The sequence below is a fragment of the Chiloscyllium punctatum genome, chromosome 5 (genome assembly GCF_047496795.1).
Source record: "Chiloscyllium punctatum isolate Juve2018m chromosome 5, sChiPun1.3, whole genome shotgun sequence".
NCBI classification, from domain to species: Eukaryota; Metazoa; Chordata; class Chondrichthyes; order Orectolobiformes; family Hemiscylliidae; genus Chiloscyllium; species Chiloscyllium punctatum.
Window position 1 is genome coordinate 97,064,279 of NC_092743.1, and position 17,029 is coordinate 97,081,307.

General features: G+C 40.6%; 1 long non-coding RNA gene across 1 annotated transcript; it reads left to right on the forward strand.

The window, feature by feature from the left end:
* The first annotated feature begins 7,364 nt into the window (after positions 1–7,364).
* On the forward strand, positions 7,365–15,725 carry LOC140476762 (uncharacterized). Its single transcript, XR_011960598.1, has 2 exons — positions 7,365–7,999; positions 14,671–15,725. It is a non-coding gene; the product is annotated as an uncharacterized lncRNA (long non-coding RNA).
* The last annotated feature ends 1,304 nt before the right edge of the window (positions 15,726–17,029 follow it).

Genomic DNA, 17,029 nt, shown 5'->3' on the forward strand with positions numbered 1-17,029 from the left:
TGGGTAGCAAAATGTAGAATAACAGAATTTGGAGCACAAAATCAAGCCTTTTTGTCTTACTAATCTTTACAGTTATTTATGTTTGGCATGAACATCCTCCTAGTTAATTTCATTTCTATCGATCTGCATATCCATCTTTTCCTTTCACCTTTATGCACCCGTCCAACTTCCCTTTGAATGGGCCTGTACTATTCTTTTCAACTACGCTCCTTGGAAGCAAATTCTACATACTCTCTGTATAAATACAGTTCTCCTGAATTATACTTGGATTTATATTTAATTATTCCTTCATGGGATACAGGTGTCACAATAACAGCCACTATTTGGTTGGTCATCCCTTACTGCCTCTCAAACTGAGTTAGATAACTTACAGTGTGGGAACAGGCCCTTTGGCCCAACAGGTCCACTCTGACCCCCCCGAAGAGCAACCCACCCAGACCCATTCCCCTACATATCTTTGGACTGTGGGAGGAAACCGGAGCATCTGGAGAAATCCATGCAGACACGGGGAGAATGTGCAAACTCCACACAGACAGTTGCCCGAAGCAGTAATTGAACTTGGGTCCCCGGCGCTGTGAGGCAGCAGTGCTAACCACTGTGCCATCGTGCCGCCCCTACTACAAGATCACTTCAGAGGGCAGTTCAAAGTCAGCCACATCACTGATGGTGTGGAGTCACATGTAGATCAGATTAGGTAAAGATAACAGATTTCATTCCCCAAAGGACATTAGCGAATTAGGTGACTTTTATACCAATCAATGATTGTTTCATGATGATTATCACTGGCATTAGCTTTCAGATAAATTCCAGATTAATTGTGTTTCAGATTTCACTCTTTGACACATTAAGATGTGAACTTATGTCTCTAGAACATTGGCCCTGGGTATCTGAATTATGAGTTGAGTAAATTACTATTAGCCATTGATTTCCCCTTATGAATGACATTCTTATAATTATCATATAATTATATGTTTAAATATTGTATTCACACAAATTATATTTTGGCCAGGATCTTCCAATCAGGATATGAAACCTTCTTTTCAATCTTAATTGGACAAACCATACAAACTTATCTTTACATAAGAACGTAAGAACTAGGAGCAGGAGTAGGCCATTTGGCCCATTGAGCCCGCTCCACCATTCAATAAAATCATGGTTGATCTTTTCATGGACTCAGTTCCACTTATTCGCCCAGTCACCATAACCTTTAATTCTTTGCTCTTCAAAAGTCTATCTTTGTGTTAAAAACATCTAACAAAGTAGCCTCACTTGGGAGGGAATTCCACAGATTCACAATCCTTTGGGTGAAGAAGTTCTTCCTGAATGCAGTCCGAAATCTATTCCCCCTTATTTTGAAGCTATGCTCCCTAGTTCTAGTTTTACCTACCAGTGGAAACAACCTCCCTGCTTCTATCATATATATTCCCTTCATAAGTTTATGTGTTTCGATAAGATCCCCCTCATTTTTCTAAATTCCAATGAATATAGTCCCAATCTCTCCTCATAAGCCAACCCTCTCAACTCTGGAATCGACCTAGTGAACCTCCTCTGCATCCTCTGCAGTGCCAGTCCATCCTCTCTCAAGTAAGGAAATCAAAACTGTACACTAGTACTCCAGGTGTTGCCTCAGCAGCACCCTGCACAGCTGCAGCATAACCTGCCTATTTTTAAACTCCATGCCTCTAGCTGTGAAGGACAATATGCCATTTGCCTTCTTAACACCTTTAGAGGAGTTCTCTTCTAAACCTCTGGGCAAGATATCTTCTCAATGGAAACAGTCTAATCTGGGGCAGGAATTCATGCAGCCAGCAAGAGGGGATATGTAGTGAAACCGTGTCCCTTTTTTTACAACAGATCAGACCTGATTGTGAGATTTCAATGACTTGAAGCCACTTTCATAACTACTGGGAGACGGAGTAAGTGTGTAAAGTAACTGAGGGGCTAGGGTGCCCAGGTATGTGAGCTGTAGAATGTTAAGTGGGTGAAAGGCTTGGGGTGGCAGGTTAGTCAGGATTAAAGTGACAGGTAGGTGAGAGAGTAGATTGGCAGATGGGTAATGGGTCAGAGTTGGGATGGTGTTAGAAGGTGGGTGAGGAGGTGGGCTCACAGATTGGTGAGGGATTATGGACATATGTGGGTCAGGGGGTAGAGTGTATGGTGGGGTTGGAATGCTCAGTGGGTGAGGAGTGGGATACCAGGTTGTTGAAAGTGAATTGGTGTAGATTGAGTGGGTAGGTTGGAAAATGGCTGAGGGGTTCAAGTGTCACGTTGGTAAGGGAGTAGGGTGGCAGCTGTGTGAGGGGCTGTAGTGTCAATTGGGTGAGGGAGTAGGGTCTCAGGTGGGTGAGGAGTTGGGTGCCAGATGTGTGAAGGGTGTAGGTGACTGGTGAGCAAGAAGATAAGATGACAAGCAGATGGCGTGTGCTTAGGGTAAATTGGATTTGGGAGATGGGGCTTTTAGGGCAATTCCAAATGGGGATGTCCACTTACGGGGATGATCTTGGTAGTATGTTTGTTTTAGTAAGTGTAAAAAAGAAAATAAAGACTTCCATCATGGAGCAACTTTTATGACTTCAAGACATCTCAGTACAGTCAGTTGAAGTATGTATGATTGTATGTTTTAATGTGGGAAACATGGGAACCATATCAAGTTCCCATAAGCAGCAATTGTGATAGCGACAAGATAAGTTAGACCATAAGACCATAAGACATAGGAGTGGAAGTAAGGCCATTCGGCCCATCGAGTCCACTCCGCCATTCAATCATGGCTGATGGGCATTTCAACTCCACTTACCCGCATTCTCCCCATAGCCCTTAATTCCTCGAGACAACAAGAATCTATCAATCTCTGCCTTGAAGACATTTGGCGTCCTGGCCTCCACTGCACTCTGCGGCAATGAATTCCACAGGCCCACCACTCTCTGGCTGAAGAAATGTCTCCGTATTTCTGTTCTGAATTGACCCCCTCTAATTTTAAGGCTGTGTCCACGGGTCCTAGTCTCCTCACCTAACGGAAACAATTTCCTAGCGTCCACCCTTTCCAAGCCATGTATTATCTTGTACATCTCTATTAAGTCTCCCCTTAATCTTCTAAACTCCAATGAATACAATCCCAGGATCCTCAGCCATTCCTCATATGTTAGACCAACCATTCCAGGGATCATCCGTGTGAATCTCCGCTGGACACGTTCCAGTGCCAGTATGTCCTTCCTGAGGTGTTGGGACCAAAACTGGACACAGTACTCCAAATGGGGCCGAACCAGAGCTTTATAAAGTCTCAGTAGCACAACGGTGCTTTTATATTCCAACCCTCTTGAGATAAGTGACAACATTGCATTTGCTTTCTTAATCACGGACTCAACCTGCATGTTGACCTTTAGAGAATCCTCGACTAGCACTCCCAGATCCCTTTGTACTTTGGCTTTACGAATTTTCTCACCGTTTAGAAAGTAGTCTATGCTTTTATTCTTTTTGCCAAAGTGCAAGACCTCGCATTTGTTCACGTTGAATTCCATCAGCCATTTCCTGGACCACTCTCCCAAACTGTCTAGATCCTTCTGTAGCCTCCCCACTTCCTGCCTGTCCACCTAACTTCGTATCATCTGCAAACTTCGCTAGAATGCCCCCAGTCCCTTCATCCAGATCATTAATATATAATGCGAACAGCTGTGGCCCCAAAACTGAACCCTGCAGGACACCGCTGGTCACCGGCTGCCATTCCGAAAAAGAACCTTTTATCCTAACTCTCTGCCTTCTGTCAGACAGCCAATCCTCAATCCATCCCAGTAGCTCACCTCGAACACCATGGGACCTCACCTTGCTCAGCAGCCTCCCGTGTGGAACCTTATCAAAGGCCTTTTGGAAGTCTAGATAGACCACATCCACTGGGTTTCCCTGGTCTAACCTACTTGTCACCTCTTCAAAGAATTCCAACAGGTTTGTCAGGCATGACCTCCCCTTACTAAATCCATGTTGACTTGTTCTAGTTAGACTCTGCTCTTCTAAGAATTTAGAAACCTCATCCTTAATGATGGATTCTAGAATTTTACCAACAACCGAGCTTAGGCTAATTGGCCTATAATTTTCCATCTTTTGTCTTGATCTTTTCTTGAACAAGGGGGTTACAACAGCGATCTTCCAATCATCCGGGACTTTCCCTGACTCCAGTGACTTTTGAAAGATCTCAACCAATGCCTCCGCTATTTCCTCAGCCACCTCTCTCAGAACTCTAGGATGTATCCCATCGGGGCCAGGAGATTTATCAAGTTTAAGACTTTTTAGCTTTTCTAGCACTATCTCTTTTGTAATGGCAACCATACTCAACTCAGCCCCCTGACTCCCTTTAATTGTTGGGATATTACTCATGTCTTCCACTGTGAAAACTGATGCAAAGTACTTGTTAAGTTCTCCTGCTATTTCCTTATCTCCCATCACTAGGCTTCCAGCATCAGTTTGAAGTGGCCCAATGTCTACTTTTGCCTGTCGTTTGATTCTTATGTATTGAAAGAAACTTTTACTATCATTTCTAATATTACTGGCTAGCCTACCTTCATATTTGATCCTCTCCTTTCTTATTACTCTCTTTGTTATCCTCTGTTTGTTTTTTTGTAGCCTTCCCAATCTTCTGATTTCCCAGTGCTCTTGGCCACTTTATAGGATCTCTCTTTTTTCTTTAATACATTTCCTGACTTCCTTTGTCAGCCATGGCTGTCTAATCCCTCCCCGGATAATCTTTCTTTTCTTGGGGATGAACCTCTGTCTCGTGTCCTCAATTATACCCACAAACTGCTGCCATGTTTGCTCTACTGTCTTCCCCGCTAGCCTCTGCTTCCAGTCTATTTTCGTCAGTTCCTCTCTCATGCCCTCATAATTACCTTTATTTAACAGTAACACCATTACATCCGATTTTGCCTTCTCTCTTTCAAACTCCAGACTGAACTCTACCATATTATGATCGCTGCTTCCTAAGGGTTCCCTTACTTTAAGATCTTTTATAAAGTCTGGTTCATTGCATAGCACTAGGTCCAGAATAGCCTGCTCCCTTGTGGGCTCCATGACAAGCTGTTCCAAAAAGCCATCCTGTAAGCATTCCATGAATTCCCTTTCTTTGGATCCACTGGCAACATTATTTACCCAGACCACCTGCATATTGAAGTCTCCCATGATCACCGTGACCTTGCCTTCTCTATTTCCCGGTACATGTTGCGTCCCTGGTCCTGACCACTGTTAGGAGGTCTGTACACAACTCCAATTATGTTTTTTTTGCCTTTGTGTTTCCTCAATTCGACCCACACAGACTCCACATCATCTGTTCTTTGTTGTTCAAGTTGTTTGTTTGATACTGCTGAAGGGACAAATGTTGGCCCAGATACCTGGGGATAAATCACGTACTCTTCAAAATAATTCCTTCATGTACAGCAGACAGGGCTGTTGGATTCTCAATTGTAAAGGCCCGCACCTCCAATAGTACAGACCAATTACTGAACTGAAATGTCAGCCTATAAGAATGGGGTTTACACATGAACCCCGCAACTTTCTGAGAGATAACAGCACGCCTCACTGAGATTGTAAATGATTCCTATGGCCCCATTTGAAGAGAATAGAGAGTTAACCAGATTTTCTGGCTAACATTTCTCTTTCACCAATTAAAACTTATGATCTGGTCAGTTGCTTGTTCTGGAGCCTTACTGTATGCTAACTTGCTGCAGCAATCACTTGCTGGCCAAATAGCACTTCAAAAGAAATCCACTGGCCATGAGGCCTCTTGAGGCTTGATGAGATACCATAGGGAAAAGGCAGCGTGCTATTTAAACAATACCTGTTGTGCATATCCTCCATGTTGAAACCCCAGCAGTGATGTACAAAGAGTGGGTAACACCATATGATCCATCTGGCAAGAGCACTCAAAGTAAAAATTGCCTGCAATGTTGCAGAATTGTCACTAGTGTGCTGAGGGAGGGGCAGCATTAATCCAGGCATTGGATGAGGTTCGCCATGCAGGGTATGTAAGGAACAACCCGGTGACCCTCTTGCGCAATAAGTTGCGAGCTCGGCCTTAGATTCTGTTTGTCCGTCAAACACTATAATTACAAAAGTCTGCTTCAGTTGAAACACATGACCACACCGATTATCTCCACAAACTGGGGCTCCAAGCAAAACCAAGTAGCCAGCTGGACTCCTAATGGTTTGTAATTACCGGATCAGTTAATATTTTGACATCTGTTAATTCTGATTAATGGATGGGAATCTGTGGAATCCAGAGGGTGTTTATGACATGGCAAAAGTCAAAAGTTACTGCAGAATATCTAAAAGGGGTCAAGGATTTTAACAAGCTTCATGTCTGAGCAGTTTATTTTGCAATATTGTGATTGTCTCTGGAAGGAGATAAACTCAGTGGCCTGCTTACCAAAAGTAGTTGCCTGACTGGATGGTCACTCCCAGACAAAGTCTCACTTTTTGTCCCATATGTGACTTTGAAATGCAAATTGAGTGTTGTGGCTGCCTCACTGCTGCCTAAAAAGCTGCTTCTCCCTTTCTGTTCTATTAAACTGCCTGGCAGATAGAATCATAGCTAGCTATAATTCTATCTGCCTCACTTACACCTTGCTCTCAGATGTATGTACTGGAGGCACTTTGGTGTTACTAGCTCTGTCAGTGCAGCAGAAGAACACGGAGATTAGGAACAGCAGAAGGCCATTCAGCCCATCCAGCCTGTTCTGCCATTACTAAGATCCTGGCTGATCTGTTTGAGGCCTTGACTCCATTTCCTGTCAGCACCCTGCAAAACACTCCTCTTTTTTGTTAGTCAAGAATCTACCAAAGTCTGCCTCAAATATATTCCTTGACCCCGCTTCTTCAGTTCTCTGGGAATAAAAATCCCATCGACTGGAGAGACAAGAGTTCTCATCGCAGTCTTAACAAGGGAGATGCATAAATTTTAAATAGTACCTCTGTTTCTAGACTCCACTAAAAGGGAAAAGATTCAAGGATTTGGGAGTTTTCAGAATACAAGATAGGGTGTCCTTAGCAGTAGTTTCACCTGAAGTTCCAGATTTCTGTCTCATGAGGGGAATGAAAACAATTAAAAGGGGCACTGGAGAGAGGTACAGTTTGGTTCCGAGTGCCTGCAGGTCTTGCTTCTCCCAGTGTTCTGAATGTCAGCCACAAGCCTGACTCCATGCAATGTGACCAAACACATGACACTAGCCCTTGAACATACTGTTCAGATGCCATTAGTGCCATATGTGACGGCATAAGCCCAGGCCCACAGGAACTGAAGGAGACTTACTTTGGAAGGCTGCAGTGCAGAGCTTGCTGTGATCAGTCACACAGGAGGCCAGAAGCCTGCATCAGGCAGCAGTAAACCTGCAGGAGGTTTCCAGAGAGCCAAACACTCTGGGATGGAAGTGATTAAGATGCAGACATCGGCAAGATAGAGGACATTCTGGAATAATAGGAATAGGAAGAGCAAATGGCCTATCAAACACACCCCCTTCTGACCTCCTTGTAGTTTATCTGGGCACGATGAAAGATCTGTGCACTTTTCTCCCTCTAATGATTTCCTCAGTAATCAGGGAACGGAAGTTGTTGAGTGCGGCATGATTAGTTGTGAGGGATTTGTTGATCATTTGGCTCTCATGCCCAGAACTGAGAAATTCATCTGTAATTTCGAAAGCAGCTGGCACCCAGCTCGATACAGCTGCTTCAACAAGTGCTGTGTCGTTCAAAATTGAGAATTTAGGCGGATGTTGGTTCCATTCTGCTCATAACATATTGTTGCATGTGTCAGACCTCTTAGAGTGGAGGTGATAGACTGCTCTTCAAACGTGAAGTGTCTTGCTTTGCTCCCAGTAACCTGCGACAGAAGGGAATTTGCTCCAATTTGTGTCTTTATTTTCCTCCTCGCTCTAAATAACAAATGCTATTGACAAGCAACGAACAGTAAATTCATCCTCAGAAGGGAGATGACATTTCCTTAGAAAGGACTCCCTTTTTGTAGGTAAGTGCCTGGTGTGCTTTTGCCTCCTTTGTGTCTGATGCAACAATATTTACATTATCTCACATAACATTGGAAACTGAGCATGAATACTGCGATATTGTTTATTATGGCTAACTATTATGTACAAACATTGAATTCACAGGCAAATAGGTATCTAGAATAATATTAACCTATTGTATTACAACAGTAGACATCATGCTTCCAGCAACACGTCATACACTTTAAGTGATTCAGGGTAAGATGAAGTCTGAGACCTTTATGCCCTCAGGTCAGATGCCATGATGCAACAATGACAGAATGAGCACATCTCCTAAAGGAACACTGGCATACTAACCATGAGACATAACCCAATGCTGCCTATTTCCGCATTCATAGCATTACCCAAGTTTATGCCAGTCTTTGTTCATCTGCTACTGAAACAGTCATTCATGCTTTTGTTATCTTTAGATTCTATCACTCCAACACATTCCTGGCTTGTCTTCTGCAGACTAACCTCTGTAAAGTTGGTCTGATTTCAAAATTCTGCACTACATGTATGAACTTGCAGCAAGTCCCATTCATCCATTACCCTTTGTTCACTGACCTACATATTTGTCCCTCCCTATCGTGGTAATCTCACTCAATGCCAAAAGCCTCTGAGCTACCTGTACTCCTACAATTCTGGCCTTTTGAGGATCATTAATTTTAATCACTCTCCTGGTGGTGGCTTTGCCTTCAGATGCCAGGCTCCAAAATCTGTAAACCTCCCCTTCACCTTTCTGCCTCCCTGTCCTTCTTTCAGACTTTCCTGACTGGAATCATAGAATCCATACTGTGTGAAAACAAGCCATTTGGCCCATCAAGTCCATAGCAACCCTTCAAAGAGCACCCACACCCACCCCTACCCTATTCCTATAACCCTGCATTTCCCATGACTAACCCATCTAGTCTGCACATCCCTGGACACCATAGGCAATTTACCATGGCCAATCCATCTAACCTGCACATCTTTGGACTGTGGGAGGAAACTGGAGCACCCGGAAGAAACCCATGCAGATACAGGGAAAAGTGCAAATTCCACACAGACAGTTGCCCAAGGCTGGAATCGAACCTGGGACCCTGGTGCTGTGAAGCAGCAATGCTAACCACTGAGTCTCCTTGCTGATCCTAAACATATTGTCAGCTAAATGGTTTGTCATGTGACTCCATATTTCCTTCTGTGGCTCAGCATTGTATTTTGTTTTATCATATTCCTGTGGGCTAGCTGAGGACATTTCATCATATTATTTGTATGAATAAATGTTGTTGTCCCTCGAAATGTTTTATGTTGCATAAGGATGCAAAGGTCTGAAAGGGTTATTGATGAGGCTTGCATTGAGTACCACTCAATATGATAATGTCATATGGACCTGGGTGGGAGACCAGCATTGGATCTCAAAGGGTTATGATTTACCATCTAAGTCTTCCGCGTAGTCTTAGTGATGATCACACCAATGGTATAACTTGTATCTAATTGCTTTCATGCAAGAAACCACATCTTGATCAAGGGAAGAACATCTTCTCATTTGACCATCAAGTGGTTTTCCTGTACCGCAATATTAGATAGAGCAGGTCCTGTAGATCCATACCAGGAAAGAGAATAGTGGTAGCAAATTTACAGGATGGTCATTGTCCAAGGTGAACTGTAGTGGGGTTGCATCATAAACAACATGTTAGCATGGGTATTGGTTGTCTTTACAATTTGTTGGTAAATGGTAGAGGTCTAAAGACTATTCAGACACAATTTTAATAAGGCTGCTGAAAGAATTGAGTTTTCAAGTATCCTGCAGAAGAGAAACTCATGGCAGATTCTACAAGGCAGAATCTTTGATTGAACATAAAAGCATTTCAGTAAGAGGTGCATTGCAATCAGATAATTAGGAACCACCTGGAACTGGAGTATTAATCACTCCAAAACAGGTAGAGGCTACGTCATGAGACATGAATCTGTGAAAGAAATCTGAGTCAGAGTCCAGCCGATGAGAGGAAAGATGCCATTCATGAGTAAACTTAAAATCCTTGTCGGGCAAGGGGTGACATTTTATGAAGTGGCATGGTTTACAGGCAGAAGTAAACAAGTACTTATAGTTAGGTTGAGCATTGTCACTGTATCACCATGACACACCAATACAATCACAAAAGCAATCCAACCTGGGTCACAGACCCAGGGACATTGCAAAGTTATAGTTAAAATGACAAGGGTCCACATTTGAAACCGAAGCAGATGAGGTCTATTGGAAGAAGGAAGCTAGGGGATGACTGAAGCTGCATGAAAGGTAAAATATCCATTACTTAAAACATGGTAAATGTGTGAAGCATTTATTTAAAATACTCACAATAGGACTTATTGAGGGGAAAAAAACAAAGCAATGAGGAGTACAAGCAGCACAGCAGACAGAGGATTTTATCTCGTGAAATAGATTAAAGGAATGGGATTTGTCTCATGGAGTCATGGAGAGCAAGATTCAGTTGGTAAAACCATTAAAAGAATGGGAATTATTATGAGTTGCGAGCAACAGGATTCACTCATTAGATTTGTTAGATTGTTGATGAATCTTTGTCAGATTAATTATGTTCAAAGGAAGATTTTGCTTTGGTAAAAATTATTTAGGTGATAATTTTAGGCATTTGTGATCACAGTTAACAGTTATAGGCAGTACATGATTTGTAAGTTTTTTTTTAGTTTATTAGATTTGTTAAGAAACAGCAGTTTAGCTATAATACTTTAGTTAATTAGATAAAGAAAGTATATGCCTGTGACAATTAAGAATGATTCACTGATAACAGAGGACAAACAGGCTGTCAGCATGGAATACTGCTATCTCATTAAAGTTGAGAAGGCAGCATCCTGCTCTGTAGCTGAAGTGTTACAGAACTCTTCCCTGAGTCTTCAGTCTCTCTGTCTGGACTATCTTCCATCTGCCTGGTGAAAATTGCTCAATGAAGACTCCCCATCCAATAAGAATTACTCTCTACAAGTTCCGCTTGATGAGAACTGCCCTCTGAGAGAGCTCTTCTCTGAGAATTCCTCTCTGTCCCAGCACTTATATTTATGCCACCTTTCCAGGGACAGGTAACTTACATTGTGTTAACCAACTGTCTGAACCCTTTTGGCAATGGCCATCAGACAGCCAACCTTGATGCAAATTACCACTGCTTCATCTGAGAGTTAGTTTCCCATTCTTCCTGAGAACAAATGTTTCTTATTTTCAAAATAAGAGTGCATTTAGTGCTAGATAACTTGTGGACATTGGTGCAATGGGCATCATGACCTCTATATTTTTCATATTTCTTCCCTTTGTTTTCATATGCTAGTTCTTTAGCAAGTACTGTTTTAATAGCTACACAGTAAATATTAGGAAAATTTTGTTTTTAAAGGCCCCAGTGCTCAAAAAAGAACAGGAATTGTTTATTAAAGCTGAAGGCACCATGATTCATCTGGCAGAGCTAGGTGAAGACGTAACTCAACTATCTTGCTCATAAAAAAGGCAGGAATCATCCTTATGAATCACAGAAGGTGGGAACTCCCCATTCTACTTCCATAAGGGAATGCTTCACTTTTCCAGTAAAAAGCATGGGATAACCCCCCAGTATAGTATTACATATTCACAGTTTTGGTGTATACTGCAGAATTAAATGCCTTTAATGAAGGGAAAATAAACAATTACACTATGAAGAAATGGCAGCAGAAATAGTTTTGCCAGTCAGATTTAATTTCATAAATGGACCAAGTAGACCACAAAATGGAACATCTTGAAGAAAACAATTCTTTAGGTACAGGATTGCTTCCAAAGTAGATACTAAATCAGAAGCTGAATAACTAAATATACTTTTGAATTCAATTGGGACTATAGTTGATGTCATTATACTTTCACAAGGTATAATGGGTAGAACAGACACTTTTGATCCACATCCATAAGTTTTTGACTATTACTTTACTCAAATAATACATTTTTGAAAGATCAAGATATAGCATAAGAGCTCAGCATCCAGGAGAACCCATAGGTAATTTCAGTAATGAGCTCTACAGATTAGAGGAAAACATAATCATGGGGCTTTAAAGTCAGAATTCAAACAAAGCAAAATTATTGTTGGAATTATTGATGAATCTTTGTCAGATTAATTATGGTCAAAGGAAGATTTCATTTTGGTAAAAAATATTCAGATGATGAATGAACCAGATGTCTGGAAGCAACATAATTCAATTCTAAGAAGACAGGATGAAACTTGTCACAAGAGATCAGCAAAATCTACCCAGTCTGTTAGGTGCAAAAACTCTAAAGACACATGTCAAAAGCTAATACAGAGAGTTAGCAAGATACAAGATACTAATAGTCAGCATATCACTGCATAAAACTACAGAGACACAATCAATAACCAACTATTAAAACAGAATATATTATCTATAAAACACTAGGTCATTTTCAGGAAATGTGTCATAGAACAGCAGCAAGCCAAATAGCTGCTCTCACAATGGAGTTCATAGGATAGGGTTGATTAAAATAGGAAAGGACACTAAAGGTATTCCTAGGGGAAATATATGACCCAGAATTAGCTTCTTGCCAAGAAGTTATTCATTCTAATGTACCTCTCACAATTTTAAACTCAATGCAGGGACAAGTGTCACTACATTGTCAGACAGTGTTTCCAGAGTGAAGAAATACTGTTTGCAGTATACAACAGTGCAATGACATGATCCAGAAGATATACCATTTATGATTGAACATTTGCTACAAGCAACTCTGCCATACTAGTGGTGTCAGATAGTAGAGAACATGTACATTCTTCACAATCAAGAATTCTCATTCTTGAACATGAATGCATGCCTTAACCTCTAGCATCTTCAATGACAGAAAGAGTTAAACTGTTTAATGTTGAGAAACAATTGGTCAAGAAAGCATGAATTATGTTGCAATCATTCAAGGAACAGTTAGTCATGGAATGACATGAAAGGTCAAATGGTAGAAGATTTTGTAAGGCTTCCTAGACTGAACCCTAATGAAAAGCAAATCCAAAAGCAAAATGCTGCAAATTCTGAAGGAAAAACATAAGAAGTTGGTAAAACTCAGCAGGTCAAGCAACATCCGTGGAAGAGAATGAGGGAAAAACAAATCTTGGTTAACAGTGGTGGCTATTTATAAAGACATGACTCCAAGATATTGCACTATATCATAAAGAGATTGCATCACAGTGGCAGCATGGTGCTAAGCAGCAGTGCCTACTTGCAAAAGACTTCAAGATCTTGATTACAGATGCTTGAGAACTCCAGTGAAGATTTCATGGTTCTGGATCTTTGTGGGTTCAGAAGACAAACAGCAACAAGTTTGTGTATTGATCAGCAAGTTGAGAATGGTTCACTGATAGCAGAGGACAACAGGGTTTCAGCACAGAATGTTCCTGCCTCATTAGCCAGGAGACAGAATTGCTTCTTCTTACTTAATGTTCAACTATAATCCCTGCAGTGCTGTTACAAAAATAGACCAAAAGAAAGTTTAACCGTAATTTGTGACATAATAAAGATAACACAATAGTTAAATAATTTCTTAGCAGCTTAAAAGTAAAATCAGTAGCCAAATTGCTTCCTACAGCCTTAAACGTAAAATTAGCAGTCAAGAATACTTTCTATTTAATGCAAATGTATATTTTTCTTTAAACAGAAATTTCTTGTGTTGAAAGAAAAATATATATTGTAAGCACTCAAAATTGATTTTATAACCTAATGAAGCTTGCCTGTCTAAAGAGGTCAGTTGGTTACACCATTCTCTGTTTTCCCAGTTTGGCACGAAATCTTGTGGTATCCCATCATCCTTCATTCAGTGCAAGCTTCCACTAGTGGCTGAAGTCTGCTACTACAGACCTGTGAAGGCATAGTCTTATAGTAATCAAAACTCTTTGAAGGTGCTGTAACTGTCAAAAATAAAGGAGAAGATAAAATAAAGGGGTGAAACACCAAACAAACCATGTATTCTACTTCAACAAAAAAAATGCACAGACCTTCAACAAGGAATGGGAGGCGAACATTTGATTATAGATTGTGCAGCTATTGACATCTTCACTAAATTACAGCAGTCAACAGAGCAAAATAAAATTTTGGAAGATGATTACGTTTATATTGTCAATCTCATATGTTGGTATAATACGATCATTAACTTTTACAATCACAAATACTGTATAGCCCAAAAGGCAGTTCAACACACTCTGAAAGCCAAAATTGACACAGGTGTTAGTGCTGACATATTAGTGTTATGCATCCTAAAAGATATGTACCCCCACATATACCTACAAAAGACCATCTCAACATATAACAAATCACCAATTCCATGCAGTAGGACAATCCCACTGCTATGCCAATATGTTATCTCAGCTTCTCTTCCCAAACCTTGTACCTGCCAAAAATCCAGCAGTGGCAGGACCAGCAGCATATACAGGTTTATGACTATTCACAATATACCTGATAGTATAAAGGTCTCAGTTTTGACCTTTCTGAGTCCTCAGGCACACTGAGGTAAGCTTGCTACAGTTACATTGTATTGCTTATCTTCCGCTGAGACAAAAAGGTCCTGTGATTGTATTTAAATATAGACACCAAGAAATGTAGAAAATGAATGGATTTCTTCAATACTACGTTAACCACACTTGGTCTTGTGTTACAGAAGCCAACATTAAGTATTACTCATCAGGTATGAATATCCTGCTGAACATAAACAGTGCATCACTGGACCCATCATAGATTGTGAGAGCAGAACAGACCGTTTATGAAGAAACAACTCCCAAATACCTCATCACACCACGTGACTCATGCTGTCAAGAACAGAATCAAAGTAAACAGTCTTCAACCCAGAGACCTCCTGATCTTCCAAGATGGAGCCAAATGTATTCTGGCAAAATTGCAAAACCTCCAGCCTGCCTGAATTTGTGAAGTCAGAGACTTTGCAGGGGTGATTGGGTAATGGTTGGTGTATTTATATCTTCAAGTATATAATGTTAATACTGGAAGATGAGTACATTAAGGGCTGCCAAATGTAATGATGTCATATAGACTCAAGTGAGAGAACAGCTTTGTACTTTGAAGAAGTAAGACCCAACATCGAGGCCTTCCTCATAGACGTGGTAATAATGTCAATTGCACCAGGTGATGGTCAGGATCTAGCTAAAAACATATTGAACTGTTTAAACATCAAGATGACCTTAGTAATGTCCAACAACCCACAAACTACATTATCACGTGAGCCATGTGCGATACTGTTGCTCCATGAACACGGGTCGTAAAGGCAGTGGTTCCATTTTGCCTGCATTTATCTACTTGAAGAAGCTTTTTAAGTTTAAAAGAACACTTGTTCAATGAAAGGGGAGTGACCAGTTCTCTCAGCTCAGCGATCCTCTGGTTTGGTTTGGTTTTAGTAGTCTGGTTGTTCAGAGCTGCTATTCAGTTGTTAGCTGGGAATGCAAAAGAAACAACTACATGGAAGAAGATGTTCCATGCTGAATCTTTCTGCCATCGCTCTCTCTCTCTCCTGTAAGACCCTGTGTTTGATTTTATCTTTTTTTGCCAAGGGCTGTTTATGGGAATTGTTGCAGGAATTTGAAACAGCATCATTAGGTTGGGATGATCTGTTGGGTTTTTTGTATAGTTAAAGTTATTCTGTTCTCTTTTGTTTGTGTTTCATTTGGTAAGCTCGCAAATAAATTCAGTTTTGTTTAAAACCAAGTGGTTGGGCCAGCTGCATCACTCCAGGAATATCCACTGTACATCTGCTTAAAACAGCTAGAAATATTAGAGTCTGGACTACTTTCTTCAAATGTTTTGATGGTATCTGGTCTGGTCCATAAGACATGTTAACATTGAAAACTGCTTAGAATATAATCAAGGTTGGTGAGAGAACTCTGAAAAACCCTGGAAGCACATACACCATGTGCACTACGGGAATTCAAGAAAAAGATACTCCACCATTTTTACAACGGCAAAAGGTTGGGAAGTAAGGCATCCCTTAATTGAATTTTCAAAAAAAAAGCAAAATGACAAAAGACATTTGGGTAGATCTATGAATATGAAGGGCTCAGTGGGATATGGGCCAGGAGCAGGCAGATGGGACTTGTTTAGTTTGGGATTATGTTCGGCATAGATTGGTTGAATTGAATTTAATTGAATTTATTTATTGCCATGTGTACGGAGGCACAGTGAAACCCTTTGTCTTGCAAGTAATACAGGTAGATCACATAGTTAAGTGGCAGAGATAAGTAAACAATAGGTAAACAGCGGCAAAAACAAAAACACAAGAACAGGCGAATGTTAAGAGTTTGTGAATCCTTCCAGTATTCAGCAACAATAGGGTAGAAACTGTTTCAAAACTGGCTGGATAAAGTTTCTGTTTCCATGCTGTATGACTCTATGAATCTATATCTCAATAACGTCAAAAATAATGGAGTTACAGTATGATGTCCCTCCAACATAACTGATCATCAGGAATGTAATCCTGTCCTTCTGTCTTTAGGTAGCTTCTTGTTCAAATTCTGCCAAAAAATTTCAAATCCAGGTCATTCTCGCACAATATTTTGAAACTGCTGTCTTTGATTTTTAGTCAGATTTTTTTATTTTAAGAAGACTTAAGTTATAAACAGGAGTAGGTGTGAAAATGGCATGCATTTAACAATTAACAGGATTTTTTTAAACCAGAAAATACACTCATTATCAAAGAAGCATAATACTTCTGATGCATGTGAGCCCAATAGTACTGTGCTTTTGGGCTGCAAAGCCTGGTTCTCATTCCTGAGTTACACAGTTTTTTTTTGGTAGTCTCTTTGCAAATGTCTAAACAGTGAGGATCTGCAGGTATGTGAGTATTGAGGATATTTTTCTTGATTATCTTTTGAGATTAAGGCTTATTCTTAATTCAGGGTTGGATTTGAGTCCACAATAGGGAAAATTATACATGATCAGTGGAAGGAGTACTCATGATGAGGGTGGAAATAATTTTGATGCACTATTTTGAAGAAGTGGAATGGAGTTCTCCT